The sequence below is a fragment of the Neofelis nebulosa genome, chromosome 2 (assembly GCF_028018385.1).
Source record: "Neofelis nebulosa isolate mNeoNeb1 chromosome 2, mNeoNeb1.pri, whole genome shotgun sequence".
Taxonomy (NCBI): domain Eukaryota; kingdom Metazoa; phylum Chordata; class Mammalia; order Carnivora; family Felidae; genus Neofelis; species Neofelis nebulosa.
The window spans coordinates 74425378-74446244 of record NC_080783.1 but is presented as its reverse complement, the minus strand read 5'-3'; the positions used below and the strand labels follow the sequence as shown (position 1 = coordinate 74446244).

Below are 20867 nucleotides of genomic sequence, written 5' to 3'. Positions count from 1 at the left end.
TCATAATTGCCTAAAAGGGAAAAATAAAAACTAGAGCACTCTTATTTTCTTTTGTTACAATTTTTTAAGTAAGCTCTACAGCCAATGTGGGGCTTGAACTCGTGACCCTGAGGATCAAGAGTAGCATGCTCTACTGACGGAGCCAGCCAGGTACCCCAGAACCATCTTATTTTCAATGTCATCCATGCTGCATGGAGGCTAGCAAAGACCCATCCCGGCTTTCAAAGATGAGCAAGGCACCCCACTATCAAGTATTCAAGCAGAAAAGGTCTACATGGCACGCCCACTCAAATCAGCCCTTAAAACCTATCAAAAGAGAAGTTCACTCTGAATTCCATCCATCGTCCAAAGAGGTCGTCCACATTCCACCTCTCACAAGAGCACTGCCTACCATGCTGTTTTCACTGCCGACCGTTTGTGAATAGGCTCAACAGGAGAAAAGTCAGTGAAGGAGTCAATTCATCCAAGAAAGTGAGTCCCAGCCATATACACAGGATTCCATGTTCTGTAGTATATTAAGCATGAGTTGAGATATTCTTCCAAAAAATAAAAAAAAAAAAGGTTTTTGCCCTTAAATCCAAAACAACCTTAAAAAAAAGTTAGCATAAACTCAAATGATTCACTAAGTTACAGTATTTCCTAAACTCATCCTTAAGGACCTCTGTGTCTTACCAGAGGTCATCTTCTCTCAGGCTGTCCCCCTGAGTGCTGGGCTTGTCTGCTTCTCTAATATGCAATCATCCATTTAGTCTCTCAACAATTAAAAAAACGGTTTACTAACTGTGTGGTCTGGACCAGGCATTGTGTTAGGCGCAAAACATATACAAAAGATGAATAAGACACAGTCCTTGCCCTCAAAGAGCTCAGTGAAAGAATTTTGAAAGGTTTTAAACTGGGAAGAACAATGAATTGTGTCCAACAAATAAATGGAGGAATGAATAACTTGAAGTCCTTGCCCTCAAAAATATCAATCAAGTCCCAGGATGAGTAGTAAAGATGACAAAATGCTAGGAAAATGTCAAAACACAAAATCCAGGAAGCATTCCTATAATGAGAGTACTCTGAGCCCCGAAGGATTTGGCTGTCCCCAAAAGTGGGGGGGAAGGGCAATGCAAAGGGACAGACTCCAAGGCTTGGCCTTATGATGAGAAAGAGCAGAACCTATCAGGACACCTATGCTACAGGGGACCCCCTAAACTTGCCTCATGATCCAAAAAAACAAATTCAACCTGCATGAACCTCCATAAAATTTGGAAAAACTAAAATTCAGTGTCACTTTCCTGGTCACAGAAATAAAGGCCAAGTACCCAGAGCAAACAATGAAGCAACCCGAATGGGCAAAGTGGAATGTTGGTCAGAGGCTGAAACCCAAAAATCAAACAACTGAGTAGTGGCTCTGAAAAACAAAACTCTCATGGATCACAGAAGAGGCTTTAGACATATAAACAAGCTCAGATTTCCCCAAATGCATATAAGAGCACAGGAATATTATTTGACTCCGCAGTTTGAATATTGGGGATGGGAAAGTATCGGTTTTAACTTCAAAAAGGAATCTGCTAGGTGTCGTTAGTTCATTTGGGGAACATAAGGTCAAGCAAAACTACCTCCCATCTGAACCAAAGGCCATGATTTGCCAACCACACCATCCTGATGAAGCTCTTTCAAAAGGAATCTTTTATTTGAATGCCCTTTCCAACAGACAAATCCCACTTTGGAACTTCTGATTCTTAAACTAGTCCGGCAAGCAAGAGCAGTCTATGGCCAACTGCTGAAAAAGAAGAGGTAAACCTTCCACTTGGTCCTTCTGAGAGTTGAAATTGGCCACAGAAAGAAACACAAAGTTCTCACTCCAAGAGATCAAAGAAGGCATTTTGTACCAGGAAACCGAATTCAAATTCTCATTTCCAGGAATAAAGCCACAGTGCCCAATACTTGCTTGGGAAAATAAAACAAGAGACTATGTGGACTCCAATTAAAATCTCTGATGGCTTTATTTCCCAGCCTCACCAGTTTAATGCTGTTAACATTTTACCCAGGCTTTGCTTTAACTTAAACACCAGCTTCCCATTTGGAATGGCCATACTTACCCACTGGGTAAAAAGGAAAGCGTTGTTAACACTTCATGACAGCATTTTTTGTCCCATCCTGAGCACTAGATGTATGCGACAAGGTGAGGCTGACAAGTGCCAGCTTCAGCTAAGCCCAAGTCTCCCATAACCACAATCAAGAGAAACCATGCTGCAGCCCATGCTATTATTTTAGTCACAATATTGAAATGCATGTGGCAGCAGAATAGAGAAGAGGGGACATACCGCAATCTCATTCAGGGATGACAACAATCAGCTTGCTTTAAAATTATCACCTGGGGTCTCACCAATCGGCCAACAGATTTGCATGCCTACTTCATTCACACAAGCACCAAGCTAAGCCTGTAGTCAGAATAGTGTGGTGAAATATTCCCCAAGTAATCATTATGTTAATAGTCATGTGTTTAATTTTATCTTTTTACAAAACAAAAATATGTATTATGTATGCAGGCTATGAAGTCTAAAAATAAAATCAGCACCTTTGAACCCACCACTCAACCCAAAAACCACAATGTCACCCACGCTCTATCATCTACCTACCTCCTCCACCCTGATCCCCAGGTTCTTGCAAAACACACACACACATGCACACACACACACACACACGCACACACGCACACACACACACACACACACACACACACACGTTGATCCCATCTTCACCTCATGACCTTGAATCACAGGATCATTTTTCAAATGCATTTCTGCCCTGTCCCTTCCTCCCCCAGAAGGCTGGACTACTTGATCTAACCTTACCTAGAAGTCTATCATGATCATCACAGTATTAGTTCAGGGAAATCTAGAATAAGATAGAGGCATCGTCTCTATCTACCGATTCAATCACTGTTAGCTGTTCCATGGACAGATGCAGAAAATTTAGTAAATCACTACTTTGAAAAAAAAATCATTACAATGCTATTAATGGCATTAAGTTCCCCACTTCTGAAATTAATTACATTCCCAAATAAGGCATACTCCTCCATCTCTACTCAGCATCCTTAATATTCTTTTAAATTACTTAGAGATAACAAGAAACTTACTCAGATTCAAATAATCACTCTCTTCCAAGGTACAAAAGTTGTAAAACTACTACCCAAATCAAATTTTATTCAAAACCACTCTCACCATTTCAAGTAAAATTCGCCCAAACCACCAGAAAATGAGCATGAACCCCATCCATACCCATTCCAGCCCTTGATTTTTGCCAGCTATCCAGAATTCATTGCAACCTCATTCACCACCTTTGAGTGTTTGCATGAGAGGTGACAGTAGCAATGCTATTACCTACCGCACAATTCCATCAATTTAAGGCCTGCACTTTTCAGCTTCAAAAGACTTCCGTTTTGTTTTTGGTTTTTGTTCCAGGCCAGAAAACAAAAAACAACTGAATCACAAAAAACGAGATTTGGTCTTAGAAGCCAGATGGTCCAAGTCCCATCCAGGCCTTAAGATAACTTCCGGACCCACGTCCCCATCAGTGAAATAGGTGAGGTCCATATTTCACACTTAGGCATACTGTAAAGCTGGATGGCCAGACCAGTGCCTGAGGTCAGCACAAGTCTAATGTCTGCTGGCTGCCCAAGCCCGGGCCCCTGGCCAGCCACCCAGCTCCAGAGACAAGTGCCAAGACATACTATAGTGTTTCCATTTAAGGCCTGCCACTTGGATCAGCCCATCTCTGAAATTTCTTAACACCACCTTTCCAGGAAGAATTTTTTTGGGGGAAAAGGGAGGTGGTGTCTATTTTTTGCCACCGCCTTCCCTTGGGCTGTCAGAGCAGTCTGCATCTCTGGGACAGGATTCTTTAAAACCACTGGGTTATATCTAAGTCACAATTAGAGGGCCTCTTTTCAAAAATATACAAACTATGTATGAGATCAGTCCTTTTTCTCATCAGGTAACTCCCATCTCACACACACACACACACACACGCATACACACCTCAAAAAAGAAAGAAAAGAAAGCCCAATAAAATGAACAAATCCACTGATTACTACCTCTCTTTAAAAGCCAAATTAAGCACAACTTTTCAACCAAGACTTTTCTTCTGCTACTAAGTGGAATGTTTTCTTCCCTAAGTAGTTTCCTCTACAGCTTTTCTCCCATGCAAGGAGCGTTCAAAACTCCAGGGAAATGAGGGGAGGAGGGGAGACATGTCTGGCGCAAACTGGACAGACCTAAGCCAGCCTAGAACCCGAAGGAAGTTAGTGAATCCAGCGGCCCCAGAGGCCCCACATCTCTCCCCAGCGCGCCCAAGGTTCTAGCCTCACTGTTTTGGTTACAGTGTTGAAGGAAGGGTTTTAAACTTGGCAAAGTACCGTGCAACATCTGTAACCACATTTGCCTTCTGGGGATCGGGAGATGAATCCCACATTCCTGGCTTTGAAGCTTTTTGAAACTGCAGCTAGGAAGAACGGAGGGCGGGAGGGAGTTGAGCAGAGTTTATTGGCTGTCTCTCCAGCAGAAAATTCCTCTTGGAAGAGACGGATATTTTGAGGGTGGGGGTGATTAGCCCATCCCTTCACTCCGTACCAAGCTCAGCTGGGAAGGTGAGCCCGTGGCCAGGCGGCCAGATCGATTTACAAGTCAGCGGCGCACACCCTGAAGGAGTTCACTACACACACACACACACACACACACACACACAGAGGCACACGCGCACACTCCGCAAACCAGAGACCCCCCACTCCATGCCTCTGTCCTCTCCCATATCCCACCAGCAGTTCAGGCCCAAAGCAAGACAGTTTTGTTCCGCGGCTGCTTCCCCCACCGAGAGTGGATGAAGCCTGGGGGAGAAAGGAATGAAAGGGGGAGGCACCGCAGACGCCCACCCTCCCACCCCCAATCCCAGCCTCTTCTCCAGCCAGGCTCCCTCCTCCCACGGTCCTCCCGGGTCCCGCGGCGCGGCCGGCGACCTGCCCTCACCTCTGGTCCCGCCGTGGCCGGGGCTGAGCCGCGGGAGGCGGAGTGCGAGCCAGCCGGGCGCTGCAGGTCGGCGCGGAGCGGCGCGGGGCGGGGCGGGGCGGTGCAGCCGGCGAGAGAGCCCGGAACTCTGCGGGGCCGAGGGCCGGCGGCCGACCCCGAGCGGCGGCCGCGGCGGCTGCAGCCGGGCGGTGCGTGCGGCCACGGGCTCCCCAGCCCTCGGGCCGGCGCGGCTGGCCGAGGAGCAGCCTGGCAGCGGCGGCGGCGGCAGCGGCAGCCACCCGGGGGAAAGAGCCGGGGGAGGGAGGGGAGGCGGGGTGAAGAGGAGGAGGAGGAGGAGGAGGAGGAGGAGGAGGAGGAGGAGGGGGGGGGAGGAGGAAGGGGAGGAGGGCGGGCGGAATAAACTTCCCGAGGCACAGCGGCACGGGCTTGGAGGGCGGCCGCGGGCGGGGCGGGCGGCCCGGGGGGGAGGCTCGCCCGAGGGGCGGCGGGGGAGACGGTCACTGAGAGTAGAAAAGTTCCCCCGGCGCGGAGGGGGAGGCTGCGGCGGCGGCGGCTGCAAAGAGCAGGAGCCGGAGCGGGAGGAGCGGGAGGAGGAGGAGAAGGAAGTGGCTGCGGAGCGCTCGGCCAATGAGTGTCTGGAGCTGTGATTAACCAGGCAGCAACACATCATTTCCTCCCGGCGCGGATCCAGGGAGCCGGGAGGGAGAGGGAAGGCGGCGGGGCGGGGCCGTCCCCGCGCCCCCTGCAGGCGCCCGGCCGGGGGCGAGCCCGCCGAGCCCCGCCGAGCCTGGCCTGGCCGCCCCCGGCGCGCCCGGCGCGGTCTGGCGGGCCCGGAGGAGGCTGCGAGCGCTGCCGCCCGCGGGGCTTCTTAGAGGCGGGGCGGCGGCGGGGCAGGCCCGAGCCGGGCTCCCGCGGCCGGGGTGGGAGGAGGAGAGGCCGCGCGGCGCGGGTGAGTGCCCAGGTAGGCGCGGGCGGGGCCGTCTGGACAGCTCCCGGGGGCGCGAGGGGCGGGAGGGCTGCCTCCCGGGCCCCTGGACTGCGGGCGGCGCCCGGCTGGGGTCCTGCAGGTCAGAGAGAAGCCTCAGTGTTCTCATCCAGGCCATTTCTGACCTGCCTTCAAATCCCCTTCCACTTTGCTCATTTCCTTGCAAGGTCTGGGGTTATGCAAGAGCTTACCATTTTTGCAGTCGGCCTCCTTACCGATAAAACTAAGGGGGGGAGAGGGGGAGGAGGGAGCGTGCGGGGGAGGGGGCTTCTGCAGTCATCTAGCCCTGTCCTAGGCGCCAGGGGAGCTTACTGTGGAAAGGAAGGAACATTCCCCGCCGCAGAGAGGCTGACAACCTCGGTCCTTAGATACACAAAAACACTCCAGTGTTCTAATATTATCCAGAGCATCAAAAAGGCATGCGAGGATCAAATTTTGCATGGTGCCTGCTGAAGTGTAAGGAAAGCACCAAGCCATTTCCTCTGCCCTCTGGAAGCTTATAATGTACAGTCCTATCACAAAGCAAAATAAAAGCATGAAACCAATAAATGGGGATACCATAAAGTATTTTTATCTCTACAGGTTCATTCATGCAGCAGGCATTTATTGGGTGACTGCAGTACTGCAAAGGTTGCAAAGGAAATGGAAGATCTGGTCCCTGCAGGTCAGTTTACAATCCAATTAGGAACGCAAGGCATATATACGTGAAACATCTAGAAAATCATACCCAGGTATTATATAAGCAAAAAGATGTAGAAAAGGGGGGGCATTTTTTCATAAAGGGAAAGACAATACCTGTATGCCTGGTGAGAATCAGGAGTGGAAATTCCAGGTCAATCAAGCAAAAGTGCCTATATGCATACCTACTCTGTAGAACATTAGAACAGGGATCTCAGTGTCACTTAACTGAAGCTCTGTCATTTATAAACTGTGTGACCTTGGGCATGTATTTAACCTCTATGAAGGGAATAAAGCCTGTTTCCAGGTTTGTTGTGTGATTCAAATGAAATTACACTTACATAAAAGCTTCTCAAGGTGCTGTGTGAATGTTCCTCAATTGGGTATGTTTCTGGAGCTCTCATTTTACTGGCCTCTTCTTGGTGGCCTTTGTAGTCTCCCATAGGCTGTAAGCTCCATGAGGGCAGGGGCCAGGTTTGGTGGTGTTCACTGTGTATCATCATCATGCCTAGCAGAGTGGCACATGTGGGTGCCCAGCAAAAGTTTGCTGAATAAGTGAATAAATGAACTAATGAATCCTGCTATGCTTTTAACTGTTCATTTTATGTGTTCCTTCAGTAGTGGTCTTGTGTGACTGGCTCAATGCAAAACCCTCTAACTCGACCTTCCTGTGACTAACTTGTATTCCAGGAGACTATCTGGGAGGATTCAAGGTAGTTCATGTGGCCTTGTAACAATAAATTGATGATTGCACATGTGTGTACATGTGCATGTGTGTGTGTGAAGCAGGAGGATAGATACGCAAGGGTATAGCCCGTCACACAAGCCCTAGCCACACAAGGATACAGCCCAGATACAGTCCTTTGCCTTTGGATACCTTAATCCAGAGTTGCTCAACCTAGGTACTATTGACATCTTTGGCTGGATAATTGCTGTGGGGTGTGTCCTGTGCATTGTAAAATGTTTTGCAGCATCCTTGACCTCTATCCATTAGATACGAACAGGATGCCTTCTCTCCACAGCTGTGACATAGTTTTTACTTTTTTGGTTAATGTTGATTTATTTTTAAGAGAGAGAGAGACAGAGCAGGCGCAGGGGAGGGGCAGAGAGAGAGGGAGACACAGAATCCGAAGCAAGCTCCAGGGTCTGAGCTGTCAGCACAGAGCCCAACGTGGGGCTTGAACCCATGAACCATGATATCATGACCTGAGCTGAAGTCAGACACTTAACCGACTGAGCCACCCAGGTGCCACCTCCCCACTGTTTAACATTTAAACATGCCTCCAGACATTGCTAAATGTCCCCTGGAAGCAAAATTGCCCCCATTGGGAACTAGTGCCTTTACCCCAACATCTAATCCATTGATTTAACTCTGGTGGAGAAATCACACAAGTAAAGTAACTTGAAAGAAATACATCTTCTGTTATTCCAAGATTCTTAGATCTCTTCCATCATATGTTTCAAGGAGCACGACTCTTGTTAATTAATTGCCTGCTGCATTGTGAATTGGCATCTCTTCTGTTTTCTGCATATCCTCCTCCTTTACACCCAGATCAACATGTTCATTTCTAAAAGTCAACAGCTTTCAAAAACTATTAGGAAACAGAGTCTTGAGCAACCTAAGAGTCCTGTATAATATTTTCCTATAAAATTTGGAGGATTCATTCCATAAAATTTTGCAGCAAGTGTCCCTGTTACAATTAAGCTCTTGGACTTACCGCACAGCCTCTCTGCACTCAGATTGTAAGTGATATAGAATATAAATTGTGATATTTAGAATTTTTTTCATTTAAAATATTTAAGTAACTACTTTGAGTGATTTTTCTTTCATCCTGAAGCTATTTCTCTTTGGTACCGAAATAGTTCTCCTTTCATAGTGGTATAGAGAACGTGGTTTATTAAAACCTATAAAGCGAACATCAGCTTAGTTGTACATACCAGCTTCCAGAAGCAAGTTCTTTAGAATGTTTGGATGTTTAGAGTTGGTGTTGTTGTTGAAAATCCTGATGGGCTGATAAGCTGCTGTTTAGTTTCTAAAGATTTCTTGAAATAAAAAATAAAGATTAATGGTTGAAGAAATGAACTAATTCTGATAAGTCTGTTCACTCAGTATGGGCATGTAGAACCAACAACAACAACAACAAAAAAAAACCCTGTTCCTAGCACACATCAGTACTGTGTTTACAAGGTGAGCAGACATTTTTGTTCAGCAAGACAATATCATCTGTCTCATTAAATAAAGTTATTTGAAACATTGGTTTTATAGCTTTGTTCGTATTTCATTTTGGTTTTACAGTTCTGTAATGGTTATAAGCATATGGAGATTAGTTCACATCCAGTTTAGTGATTATTCACACTTAAGTTGAGCATTGAAGACAAGGTAGGCATCCAAACTGCTTAAAAAGAGGGCAGACTTTGAGGGTTGGATGTGGCTTATGGGAAAGCAATTTCTGTTTTGTTAGACTGGAAGTGGGACTCCTACTCCAGGGACCTCCAAGTTTTCTATAGAATCCATGGAATTTGTGGTTTTGCTTCAGTTAATGATATTTTTAAAAGAAATTAATATCATGTTAATATGATGCATATTCTGGGTCATATGAATATCATGTAGCCATGATCCCACTACCCGTTTTTTGCCATGTACCTATAAGAATATGTAGTTTATTGAAATGATACTTTTATAAATATAATTTAAGACATCACTGAAGGTCTGTGGAGATTGTTTTCTTTTTAAAGGTGTCCTTTATAGGACTCAAATTATGAGAAACAGTGACCCAGCTGCGTCATAACTATCCTTGGAAAATGATGAATTTATTGAATGACAATGATATGGAATTTATTCCTAATCCTAAGGCCCATAAGAAACCATTATTGCTTTCCAAAGATGGAAGTAACTGGATCAGAACAGTAGGGCGATAGAAGAGAAAATCATAACCTGTTAGGGTCACTAGAAATCTTATCAGTCGTGGCACCCTTTCCCCAAAAGGTAAACATTTAACCAGTCAGGACAGACACTTGTTTATCTTCCAGTTAAACTTTCCCAGGTGTAGGAATGACTCATTAATTGTTCATTTCATACAAGACCTTTTTGGCCACCCACCATATTCAGGGAACTGTGTTTGCTGCTCAGGGAGTCCTCAAGCTGCCTACAGCTGCTTCCCACTGGGAAAGTTAATCCAGACACTCTGAGCACAGCGGGTTACATGCAAACTAGCATACAACTATGGGCTGACCATGTGATAAAAGAGGCATTACAAAACCATTGCAGAAAGGAAAGATTATTCATTCAGCAGTGTTGAGGCACCAGGAAAGTAAACTGTTAGTGCTCCCTCTCACACCATTCCTGAAAATATCTCCAGAGGGAATAAGAATTAACCATTTTTTTTAACTGTAAGTTAACTCAAAGCAAATATAGGTAGATGCTCATCTTCGGATGGGAAAAGGACTTTTGTACGTAAAAGCTATAAATAAGATTGGCTGACTTGACTTTGTCTCCCATCCAAGTACTAAGTACTAACCAGACCCGACCCTGCTTAGCTTCTGAGATCAGGTGAGATCAGGCACGTTCAGGGTGGTATGGCCGTAGACTGGTTGACTTGACTTTGTAAAAATTTTTCCCTAAATTTTTTCTTAGGAAACAAATAAAAGGAGGGGAAAAGCCAAGTAGTGAAGCTACCTACAACCTATACTCAAAGGGTTAAAATCTTTAATATATTAAAAAAGAAAAACTTATGAATCAACAAAATGCACCCTTTAATAGAAAGCTCGTCAGATGTTATGAATAGACAAAAACAAAATTATTATGTGTGAATATTAGGGAAAAAGTTTAAAGATTCAAGGAAAGATAATATAAACAAAACTGAGATAAAATATTCCAGATAATTTTTCAGCAAATGAACATATTCCCTATTGGTAAGATTGACTTTATAAGGGATGCTCAGTTGTTGCGGAGAGAGTAAACTGGAAAACAATTTCTTGAAGATAATTAGTAGGTGATATGTATCAAACCCCTTAAACATATTTCTACCCTCTGACACTTTAATCCCATGTCAGGAACTTATGCTATGAAAATAATCATCAATCACACAAAGATTTGTATAAAATGATAATCATCTACTAATTTTGGAAATGCCAACAATAAAGCACAAACTGAAAAAAACGGATGATAAAGGTTATATTTTGGTTCCATAATCCTTATAAACACATGAATCTCTTATGTTCACATATCCTTAAAGGTGAAAAACTAGAGGAAAATATTCCATGATATACAGTAACTATCTTTGCATCATGGATATGTTTGACTTTTATGTTCTTCTTTACACAGGTCTATGGGTTCCACCCTCTCTATAACATTACTTTTATAAGCAGAAATTTAAAAAAAAAAAAAAACACATTATGAAAGGAGAAATGCAGGGTGCCTGACTGCTCAGTCAATAGAGCATGAGACTCTTGATAGTTCAAGCCCCACTTGGGCCTAGAGCTTACTGAAAAATTCATTCATTAATTAATTAAAATAAAGTGGAAATGCACATATTTTAAAAGAGTCTGGCAATCATGGAACAAAACCTAACTGGTGAAAGTTACATATAAATTTATACTTGCGAAGTGGGAGGTAGGGTGTAGAGAATGGAATTCAAATTTGGCATTTTCTGTACTCTGCAGGAAGGTGCATTTCTTTCAGAAAATCATTTCCCGGAGGGCTCAGCCTTATCTCATCCTTTGCCTGCATCTCAGTCTGTGACCCATTTCCTTGTAACCTTGAGGGCTAGATGCTCATCAGGACTGTCCGTGGTCTTGCTCACATTCTGAAGCTGCTTGAGTTTCTAATTTACTTAACTACGGTTAATTTAGCTACGTGGCGGAGATGTGGATTTTAAAAGCTAGTCCTGTGGATGAATGCCCTCAGGACTATCAAATTAATTTCTTCCTCAAATTAAACAAATATATTTCAAATGTAATTGTGTGGTTCTTGGTAGAATCCAACATCACAGAGGCTTTTCATTTTTAGGGAACATTCTTTTGCCTGATTGGTCCCTCTGAGCATTGGCATCATGAAGACATTTTCATGGATAAGAAATCAAATTAATTTTCCAAGTCCTAGTGTAGCCCCACTCTACCAATATCTAAAATCTAAAGGCTTCCTTTTTATTAACCTACTTTTGTTTAATGAAACTCCAGAGATCAGCTGCTAAGGTTAATTACATATAGCAGAGAACTAGCTATGTGACCTCAGGCAGATAACTTCAGACTGTAGAGCCTCACTTCTCCTCAGGTGCAAAGTAAGGGATGGGTTGCATTTTGGAGGTCTCTCTGTTTTGAAATTACACAACTTGAGTTGGAAGTCCTAAAGAAGCTTATTATCTGAAGTTGCGGATGCTGCATTTGACATTTCTGGGGGCGGAGAGCTTAAGACTTCCAGGAACTGACAGAAGCCAGGGTGATAGGAATCAAAGGACCACGTGGACAAAAGGCCTTAGAGAGGACTGAGGCGGCCTGGCCCAGTCATGCAGGTCTCAGAAGAAATGTGCAAGGGAAGGGACTGAAAGGGGCTAAGCAAGGGACTGAGTGACAAGCTTGCTTAATTAACATTACTTATCATTACGACCAAGATATGTATGTTCTTCCATTAGCAAGATTTCCCCGGACGATTATTTTGTTTAAAAAAGAAATACAAAATATGCATGTGTGCAAAAGGATATATTGTATAGTGAAAAATAAATTCCAGAACTACCAGCTTCTCAGCTAGCCACTTCCCTCCCCTAATGCCAGCTTCTCTATATCCTTATAGAAACGCGGTAGGCATATGAAACTATACCCATATTCCCATTTGCTTTAACAGGGATAGTAGCATACCATACACTCGGCTATCCTTTGCTCCCGTATTTATCAATATAACAGCATATCTTGATAAATACTTTGCTATTATAACAAAGCTATTATACCAAATTTCTGTTATTGTGCCCCACGCAGGGAAGCAGAGACTCGTGGAATCTAAAATTGGAAGGAACCAAGATCTCATCTAGTCCTAGTTCTGTCTCTTACATATAAAAAAGTTTGTCCCTGCAGGGGACCTGGCTGGTTCAGTTGATAGAGCATTCACCTCTTTGTTCTTGATCTTGGGATCATGAGTTCAAGCCCCACGTTGGGCATAGAACTTACATTTTAAAAAAGGGGGTGGGCTCCTGGGTGGCTCAGTCTGTTAAGCATCAGACTCTTAGTTTCAGCTCAGGTCATGATCTCACGGTTTGTCAGTTCAAGCCCCCCAGTCGGCTCTCATGTTGACCGTGCAGGACCTGCTTAGGATTCTGTCTCTCCATCTCTCTCCGATCCTCCCCCAATCGTGCTCTCTCTCAAAATAAATTTAAAAAAGAAAAAGTTTGTTCCTGAAAAATCCTGTGATTCCTCAAGTTCTCATGGCTCCTTAAAGGAAGGCTGGAACTGGAACTTGGTTGTCCTAATCATCCTTTGGTTTGATTATACTTTTTGTTTGTAAAGTTATACATGTTATAATTAAAAATATTTTTCAAATGGTATGCATCGTATGATCTGATTTTCATTCTTTAAGGAAGTATGTATGATGCACAGAAAGGAGACTATAAGGCTATACACCAAGATGCTGGCAGTAGCCATCTTGGGATGATAGCAATACAAGGGATCTTTCACTTTTTTATTTTTTACAGCAACTTCATTGAGATACAATTCACATACCATTCAGTTCACTCACTTAAAGTGTACAATTCAATGGTTTTTAGTATATTCACAGAGCTGTGCAAATATCACTACAATCAATTTTAAAACATTTTTATCACCCCCAAAAGAAACCCTATGTACATCACCATATTTACACTTTTTATTCTTGTGTCGTATTTCCAAAACATTTTGCAGTGATTGTTATTTTTGTAATAAAAATAAATCTATTAGAAAAAAATTAAAATAGGGGCGCCTGGGTGGCTCAGTCGGTTGGGTGTCCGACTTCAGTTCAGGTCATGATCTCACAGTCCGTGAGTTCAAGCCCCGTGTCAGGCTCTGTGCTGACAGCTCGGAGCCTGGAGCCTGTTTCAGATTCTGTGTCTCCCTGTCTCTCTGCCCCTCCCCTGCTCATGCTCTGTGTCTCTCTGTCTCAAAAATAAATAAAGAAATAATTTTTTAAAATTTTTTTTAAAAAATTTAAAAGAACAAAAAAAAAAAGAAAAAAATTAAAATAATGCCATATTCACTATAAAAACCCAGAGAGAAAATACAGAAAAGTATTTCAAAGAAAGTAAAATTACTTAATTTTATTATTTCCAATATAAACAGATATAATATTTTGGATAATTTTCTTTTTATCTTTTCTGTTGATATACATTATATTATACATAAATACGCATTGTTTTCCTTGCTCTTCTTCATTATATTACGAAGATTTTCCTAGGTTATTAGATACTCTCTGAGAGTATGATTTTTGGATTGATTTAAACCCCTGAAGGTATCATGTTTGACAGCATTGCATTGTTTTCTTAGGATAGTTTCCTAAAAGTAAGAATCTAGGTCATATTTCCAATTGCTAGGTGGTTTGAACCGTTTCCAGGGGCTTGTCCCACTCACCACACCCCTTACTGTCTCTGTTACGACCCTCTCTATTATACTTGCCAATTTGGAAATTTAAAAAAAATTCTGTTTTCATTTGCACTTATTTGATTGCTAATGAGTTAGCACCTTGCTCATAAATACATCAACTGTTTGTATTTTTCCAATTTTCTTTTCAGTTAATACCCTTTACCTATTGTTCCATTGGAATGTTAGCATCATTTTTATTGATAAGAATATAGAGAGCTTTCTCTTTTTCTTTCCTGCTGAGCACTGAGCACGTAGACATTCCAATCTATTAATAACTTCTAAAGATTAACTTGGTTTCCAGTCATTATTTCCCACATCTTTGCAGTGGGACTGGCTACCTTTCTTTAGGGGGACTCTGCATTTCTAGCGTACTAAAGAGATTGCTAGGGATGAGGTAGGGACCAGTCTGTGTAGTTCCTTACATTTTGATAAAATGGTTGTTTGCTAATTTCATTCTAAAGCTCCCCAGAATATATTTACTACCAATAATATAAAAACGGCATTAATAAGCTTTGATTTTCCCAAGTAGCCATATAGGTTGTGTTCAACCAAATTCATCAGTCCCTATAAGGGATAATGACATCAATGCTGGATCAAACAGCACAAGGGTGTAGAAGATACACCTACATCTCACTTCACTTTTCTCTCCAACAAGCATGAGTGGTGACACCAATGAACAGTCTGAAGTTTAAGTCTAACTCAGGTCCTCCTGATGCTCCACACAGAGCACTAAAGGTTATCAGACTCTCCAGTTTCTAACAGAGATCCTATCTGGAAGAAAGGAAGTAAACGTCTCACTCTTTAAACAGCTAAACAGGGGCACCTGGGTGGCTCGGTCAGTTAAGCGCCCCACTCTTGATTTCGGTTAATTTCAACTCAGGCTAGAATCTCATAGTTATGAGGTCGAGCCCCGCATGGGGCTCTGCACTGACAATGCAGAGGCTGCCTGGGATCTTCTCTCTCCCTCTTTCTCTCTGTGCCTACCCCGCGCTTGCTTGCTCTCGCTCTCTCTCAAGACTAAATAAATAAAGTTAAAAATAAATAAATAAAAATAATAAATAGCTAAAGATGTTATTACATCTAAGATCTGATTACATCTAAGAAACTGGAGTTGCAAAATATGAAAACATGTGAATCTCTCGATAATGGAATGGACCTTGGAAAACAAAAGAAATACACAAACACCAAGGAAAAAGTGTTGATGAGAGTGTTATTCATGGATATAAAATGGCCATATAATGTATTTGATTACAAAAAAAAAAAGAGAGAGGAAAAAGGCAATTTATTGATCTGGGTGAACATACCACAACCTCATGTAGAGCTGAGATGAGCTTTTCATTTACCCAGGCTTACTCTGCTGCTGCTAAAGGTCGGGGTTTCCTGTTGACAAATCAAGTGTAGATTTGGTGACAAATTTGTTCTGTTCATCAGAAGTTCTTCCACTGTGAATTGTCTACTTCTGGGTTTTCACTGATATATCAGGCATCGATAAAATGTAATAACCAGAACATAGCCTTAATTTGATATTACTTGATTTTGAAAATCAAAATAGCTTTATATTTTGTTTTTATTTTTTTAATGTTTATTTATTTTTTAGAGACAGTGAGAGAGAGAGACAGAGCATGAGCAGGGGAGGGGCAGAGAGAGAGGGAGACACAGAATCTGAAGCAGGCTCCAGGCTCTGAGCTGTCAGCACAGACCCCGATGCAGGGCTCGAACTCACTAACCACGAGATGATGCCCTGAGCTGAAGTCAGATGCTCAACCAACTGAGCCACCCAGAAGCCCCTGAAAATGGCTTTATATTTTGACAGCCATCACTATTCAGTCTTTGAAATACAATGATGGGGTTTTCTATTTTGAAGAAAATTTAGAAATGATTTAATACAGCTTCCAGGTTTCTTTTTCCTTTTTTAAAGATTTCATGATATGGGTGTTTCTTTTTAATGACAATTTTCGAACAGAAAATAATCAGAATAAACAGAATAATCAGAAAGAGAAAAAAATAGAACAAACCTCATATACCTAGCACCTGGGTGAGCAATGATCAAGATTAGCCTGCACACATTGCCCCCCACCTTAGCTTTTGCAAATTATTTGAAAGTAAACTTCAGCCACCATGGCATTCCATTCCTATGCATTTCAGCAAGCATGTCTAAAACATATGGACATTTTCTTACCCAGCCATAATGCCATTATCAAACCTAACAAAATTAATGATTACTTGGTACATTCAATTCCCAGTTGAGAGTCTAATTGCATCGACTTTCTCAGAGAAGTCTTTTATCAGATCAGAATGCAGACAATGACTTTTTATCATTTGGCTGTTTGGCGTTTTATAAAGTCTCCTTTAATTTTGAGATCAATTCATCCTTCCATCCTCCCCCCAACTCCACTCCGTTTTGTTGGTAGTGGTGGTGGTGACGCCATCAGTTTGTTGATAAGATCAGCTCAATGGGCTTCTCCATTTTACTTTCTGTTGAAGAGATGCAGGCTTAAATAATGAATCCCCCCAGAAGAGGTAGTGAATCAATACAGAGTGGAATCTCCTAATCCCATTCTATCACACCTTCCCCATATACCATGTTGCTATCCCACAGTTTTACACCAACTCTGTCTTTAGCGTTCTGGTGGTTCAGAAAACATTAGAAACGTTTTTAAACTCTACTGCCACGTTTGCTGACATTTAAAATCCCCAGTATTTTCCAAAAGTTAGTCAGGACTTAGAATTCGCAGCTTGGTTTTCCCTAAGGCCTGGCCCATTAAAGTTACTCTATAACTGTTACTTTCTGAAAAAATGCCAAAACTAATTCAGAGACTCAGGTTGTCCAAAAAACAAAACAAAACAAAAAAATCTCATAGCGGACCAATGAAAAGTGCTACTGCTTTCACTGGGAATGGGAAGCAAAACTACTCCAACAAAATTGCACAGACACACAGACCAAAAAGTAGACTCGAGCACTAAAGACGTAAAAAACCTCAAAGACAAATTGACTTACTATAGCCTATTTTAGTCAAGCAGGGTATATATTTTTCTGTTGATGATATGATTAGGGCGTGAAATAAAGTGTGGTCATCGACACTTTATATGTTCCCAAGAAGCATGGAGGTAGAGGGGACATGGTGGAATTGAGAGCAGAAAAAACTCCTCATTCATTTCTTACAGCCTCCAGAGAAGATGGAAAGAAAAAACAAAAACTTAAATCCATTTCAGCAGCTCTGGCTTTGTCCTTTTTAACAAGTCAACCAACAAATCATTTCTTTAAAGCCAGTTTTAGCTATTACAGACTTTTATTTGCATATGCTCCATGCATTCTTCCTGTGTTCTAGAATTCTGATTAGGAATTGTTGCTTTCAACCACCACAACTTCCTCACATAAAAATGAAAAATTCTTGGCTACATTTTCCCCTCCTTCCTTATTAGGCTGTTAAAACAGGGGTCACCTACCACTTTGTGGGGTTTGTTTATTTCAATCCTTAAATATATCTGAAGAGATTTTAAAATATTACTTGTTACAGTGGAATAGATTCTGCATGGTTGCTGCTGAGTCTTTTTTTTTTTTTTTTTTTAGAAAGAAGGAGGAAAAAACCACATTGTTTTGAAAAAACATGTTTTTAAAATAATTTTATAGATTGCAGATTTTGTAAATGATCATGTTAATTGTTGCAAGGGGGTTCCCAACCTTGTTAATGTCCCCTTAGCATTAGGCTTTTGTTCCCCAGCGTTGAATATGTCATTTTCTCCCACAGACTGCATTTCTAGGGGTATAATTGCTGTCTCCATGTAAAAGACAACTCATGTGCATAAATTTCCACTCACTGAAACAAGACTCTGCCTCCCCTAATTTTAATGCAGATGTGATCCAGGGGGTAGAGTTACACTTACTTCCCCAAGCAAAATGAAACAGATTACACATTAAATATTGTCTTTGGAACCAGGTGCACAGAAACAACCAATTACCTAGACAGCTCATCAAGTCCTGATATGTTTACCACATTGTTTTTTGTTTTCTCTTTAAACATTTGGTGAATTATTCTGAGGCTTTCATTTCTCTATAATGAACAGAATATGCTTATTAATAAAGGTCCCTTTTGTGTGATTCATTACAGTTGACTCACAAAAGCCTTTAAAACCATGTCTGAAAGTTTCTGAACTGAACTTGAGTTCCCGTGAAGACAAAGCCTTATTGCTACAAAGAGGCTACTGCTTCTGGTTCGTCTTCTTTCCTAAATAATGGATATCCAAAAATCACTTAAAGGAGAAGGGACGTGAATTTGTGAAAAAGAGACGGAGGGAGGGTGCTTCTGTTCCCCCATTAGATATTTGGAATTGTTCATACTTAAATAACAGTATCCATATTATCAGGTTTTGGTCACTGCTCATTATAGCCTCTTGAATTTTGTGCATATCATTACTTCTTTGGGATTTTTAATTAATTGAAAATGCTGATGAATTCAAGAACTCTTTCAAGACTCATTCCTGTTATTCCAAGAGACTTTTACCACTTCCTGAGGAGGGACTGTTTTAGATTTCCACAAAGTCATTAACCTCCCAAAGAATGTGAAGAATAAATAGAGTGGGGTGGTGCAAAGATGTAATGGGTACAAACTCTTAGGAAGGTCGAAGGCAGGGGGTCTGTGCGGGTGTGCCTGATGGTGAACAGAGGGGAGGGAGGGTTGGGCATAGGGAGGAGGAAGATGTTTTTGGAAACCTTACGGAAAGGCTTAGTGGTGAATGGCCTGGAGATCAACCATCTGCTGATGGAGTGGTTATGCACCACTGACTTACTGAGGGTATCCCAGTCTTTAAACTATGCATCCTCTGAGCTTCCGATGGAAGTTAGGGGGAGCTCTAAGCAAAGTAGGTGAAAATGTACAACAGAAAAAATTCTACCTGTGCGTATGCAACCAGGTTGCAGAAACTGGGCATAAATTTTATGTGCTTCTTTTTAATAAAACAATTTGAGACATTTTAGAGAAGGTGAAACTTACAGGTGTGGGAATAGAAAAAAAAATACTTGAAATATGGACAATGCTGAAAGTTACCCTCATTCATTAGGGTCAAATTGGAAGTTGGTATAAGGTCTGTGGAGGGTAATTTGACATTATATTGCAAAATTACAAATGCACCTATCCTATGATCTTGCAATTCCATTCTAGATTCCTAATTTCCTGCACATATCCTCACCCACCTATGAAATGATGTATGTACAAAGTTTTCATTGCAGCGTTACATGCGAAAGTAAAAGGTTGAAAACAACCTAAATGTATTTTTTTTTATTTTTTTTAATGTTTATTTATTTTTGAGACAGAGAGAGACAGAGAGTGAGCAAGGGAGGGGCAGAGAGAGAGGGAGACACAGAATCCGAAACAGGCTGCAGGCTCTGAGGTGTCAGCACAGAACCTGATGTGGGGCTCGACCCATGAACCGCGAGATCATGACCTGAGCTGAAGTCAGACGCTCAACCAACTGAGCCACCCAGGCACCCCAACAACCTAAATGTTTATGGATAGGACACGGTCCCTAAATTATGATACATTCTTACAGTGGAACACCATGAAGCTTTTACACTTGATCTTAGCCAAAAGGCCCAGAAGCGATCCCATGAAGCTTTTAAAACAAAATAACGAAGTTCTGAATGTATTGATATGATTGAGCTCCTCAGTATAGTGGTTAAGTGGGAGGGGGGTGGGGAAGTAAAGTTCAGGAAATTGAATTACATGCTATCATTTGAGTTAAAAAGGAGAAATAGCCATGTATATTGGCTAGTACAACTGGACAAAAATTCTTGAAGACAGTGGTGGGTGAGTGGGAATGGAAACAACAGAAAGGCAGGGAAAAGGTGTTTCACTACTTTGAACAGGAAAAAGTTCAAAGTTTAGAAGAAAAAAATTGCTAGGTCTGGAGTGAGGCAGGCCTGGTTCAGTGGACCGGTTTTAGCCCTTTCTGACGCCATAAACATCATTTCCTTGTCTGCAAAGTAGAGAAGATAATATTACCTGTCTCACGAGGGAGCTGAAGATATTAAACGACGGTACACATACAGTGTGGGGTGGTGTGGTCCCTCGATATGGTCAGTAAGTGCAATGGGTTTCCATTACTCTTCTTATTAATACATCTCCACCTTTCTTACAAATCACTGGGTATTTGGGGGAAAGGGTGGAAAAATCACAGTGGAAGTTAAGATAATGATTACATTTTCATCTCCAAAGGGGTCTGCTGAAGGAATCAGTATCATCAAAACTATTTTGGGACACCTGGGAGGCTCAGCATGAGTCTTTGGCTCAGATCATGATCTCTCAGTTTGTGGGTTCGAGCCCCACGTCGGGCCCTGTGCTGACAGCTCAGAGCCCGGAGCCTGCTTCGGATTCTGTGTCTCCCTGTCTCTCTGCCCCTCCCCTGCTCCTGCTCTGTCTCTCTCTCTCTCAAAAATAAATAAACGTTAACAAAATCGTTTTTAAACATTTAGAGACCACTTCTCTGTACCTGGCATTCTTCTCTTCGCAATTAACAAATAAGGACCCTCTTCTGGGTTTCCTATCATGTGCATCTCTTTCCAAGTTCTGAAGGAAACTGGAAAGACACTTACTTGT

At 42.2% G+C, this 20867-nt stretch overlaps 1 protein-coding gene and 1 pseudogene across 1 annotated transcript in view; one reads left to right on the top strand and one right to left on the bottom strand.

Moving 5' to 3' along the window:
* ACVR1 (activin A receptor type 1) overlaps positions 1-5108 on the bottom strand; it is a 140133-nt gene extending 135025 nt beyond the window's left edge. The window contains exon 1 of the mRNA XM_058715210.1: positions 5013-5108. The gene's annotated coding sequence lies outside the window, so the exon portion shown is untranslated. The remainder of the gene's footprint in view (positions 1-5012) is intronic.
* Positions 5109-5646: 538 nt separating this feature from the next.
* The window catches only part of LOC131503659 (mitochondrial carrier homolog 2-like), a 57167-nt pseudogene continuing 41946 nt past the window's right edge, over positions 5647-20867 (top strand).